General features: G+C 45.0%; 1 pseudogene; it reads left to right on the top strand.

Annotated features, from left to right (window-relative positions):
- Positions 1-512: 512 nt before the first annotated feature.
- Positions 513-1,523, top strand: LOC129668696 (40S ribosomal protein S6-like; annotated as a pseudogene).
- Positions 1,524-2,671: the final 1,148 nt, after the last annotated feature.

Genomic DNA, 2,671 nt, shown 5'->3' with positions numbered 1-2,671 from the left:
AGATTGCCAGGGATAGAGTAAAAGAAAAAAACACAAATTTCCTAAACTGCGGCCAAAATTTTGAATATATGCCTTGTCCTGTCCTCTTCTCTCATTTTTTTCATTTCCTACTCTCAGAAGAAAGGAGTTCAGGGCTTATTGTAGAGCCAGAGAGAGAATAGTAATTACTGTAAGAGAGAACCTGGCCAGATATGGTGGCATACACCTCTCAGTTCAAGGCCAGCCTTATCTACAGAGTGAGTGTCAGGGCAGCCATAGCTATACAGAGAAACCCTGTCTCAAACATAACAAAACAAAACAAAAAAAACAACCAATCAACCAAACACACACACACACACACACACACACACACACACACACACACACACACACTCGGTGCTTAGATCATAAAAAGCAATGAAGAAGTGGTTCTCAGGAAGGTATCCAAATGCAACCAATACAAAGTGGGCTTGGGCGCGGATCACTGAGGAGCTCCTTTTTGTGTCACATCCTAGATGGTTGTCTGTGTCAAGATGAAGCTGAATATCTCCTTCCTGACCACCAGGTTGCCAGAAACCCATTGAAGTGGACAGTGAACTCAAGCTGTGTACATTCTATGAGAAGTGTGTGGCCACAGAAGTCCCATCGATGCTCTGGGTGAAGAGTGGAAGGCTGTGTGGTCTCACCAGTGGGGAAAGGGACAAAGAAGGTTTTCCCGAAAAGCGAGGTGTCCTGACCCACGGCAGAGTGCACCTGCTGTTGAGTAAGGGGCATTCTTGTTACAGAGCAAGGAGAACAGGAGAGAGGAAGCCGTGTCTGTTTGAGGATGCATTGTGGATGCCAATTAAGGTGTTCTCAACATACTTATTCCAAACACAGTACAGAAGGATATTCCTGAACTTACATGTCCTACTGTAGCTCAGCAGTTGAGGCCCCAAAGAGCTAGGACTATCAGAAAGCTTTTCAATCTTCCTAAAGATGATGATGTTTGGAGCTTGAGAGACGGCTTAATGGTTAAGAGCACTGGATGCTCTTCCAGAGGACCTGGGTTCAGTTCCCAGCACCCACACGGTGGCTCAGATCCATCTATGACTCCAGTTCCAGGAGAACTGATGCCCTCTTCTGGCCTCCACATGTGATGCATGTAGTACTCAGAAGATACCTGCAGATAAAACACCCATACACATAATAAATACATATCTAAAAAAGGGAAGAAGATGATGTACTCCAATGTGTTATCAGAAAGCCTTTAGACAGAGAAGGTAAGAAGCCCAGGACCAAAGCATCCAAGATCCATCACCGGTTAGTCCTCATGTCCTGCAACACAAATGCTGACATATTTATTCCTCTGATGGAATAAAAAAAAAGCCTAAAAAGAACAAGGAGGAGGCTGCAGGAGATGCTAAACTTTGCGTCAGGAGAATTGAAGAAGCCTAAGAGGTATGTATGTGTAGGGAGGAATACCCTCCAGAAACAGATTGCCAAGAGACTGGCTGTCCTCACTGAGAGCTGCTACTTCTAAATCTGAGTCCAATGAAACCTAAGTATTCTAAGAATAACAAATAAGTCTGGCAGTGGTGGCACACACCTCTAATCCCAGCACTCGGGAGGCAGAGGTAGAAGGATCTCTGAGTTTGATCTACAGAGTGAGTTGCAGGACACCCAAGGCTACATAAAGAAACCCTGTTGACGGGGGGGGGGGCAAATAATGAGACCTTGAGAAGGGCCTATTACTGAAAACAGTATTTACATAATTCATTGATTCAGAGAAATCTAGCTGGTGCCTAACTAGAAGCTTCACCCCCTGACTAATGTTCGTGGTGTTCATGATGTTGGAAGGTATTCCACATACTACCAGAGGAGAAAGGTAATCATCACTATCTCCCAGCTACAATGCCTGGCCTGTGACCTTCAACAGTGACCTGCCCGCAAGACATATTGCTGCAATAATAGCACAAATGTTATGGCAGTAACCAGCCACTTTCTGATTGGATTCAAGGCCCACACTGAGATGGAACCCATACCTGACATTTCTCTCGTTGCCCAGCACCTGAGACTAGATAGGTCATGGGCCTAGGGGAAAACACGCTACTATTATTCTGCTAAAGGAACATTGCAATAAAATGACTCCTGATGACTTATTGCTACACCTGTAGATCAGTGTCTTGCTCAGCCCTCACCAGAGAAGCTTCTTCTTGTAATAGATGAGAACTAACACAGAGAACTAACAACTGGACAATGTGCAGAGACTGGGCGACTTTGGAGCCCTCAGTCTTAAATGGGATGTCTTCCTAGAAGCCCTTCCTTCAAGGCTCAGGAACCTATGTGGAACAGGAGGCTGAAAAGTTGTAAGAGCCAGAAAACAGAGCTTTTAGGGCTGATTTACATATGAACTCATGAACTGGCAGCATGCACAAGACCTGTTAAAGCCAGACAGGGTCCCAGCACTGAGACAGAGAAGTGGACACCCAACCCTAACCAAGAAGCTACCTGCAACTGATACCCACTGCCAAAGGAAAAATCCGTTTACTCCATGGACTCTCAGTGGGTATACTGACCACACTTAAAGGCAGGAGCATGCCTAGGAGTAGTCGGTCAACACAAAACAAACTTGATGGTGTTTCTGCAGACTTTTTGTCTTGTTTTGCTTTGGTTGAGCTTTTTTTTTTTTTTTCCTTTTGTGAGTGAGTGC

The sequence above is a fragment of the Psammomys obesus genome, unplaced genomic scaffold, assembly GCF_907164565.1.
Source record: "Psammomys obesus unplaced genomic scaffold, mPsaObe1.curated_primary_1811, whole genome shotgun sequence".
NCBI classification, from domain to species: Eukaryota; Metazoa; Chordata; class Mammalia; order Rodentia; family Muridae; genus Psammomys; species Psammomys obesus.
Note: the sequence above shows the minus strand (reverse complement) of the source record. Positions and strands in the feature narration are given on the sequence as shown.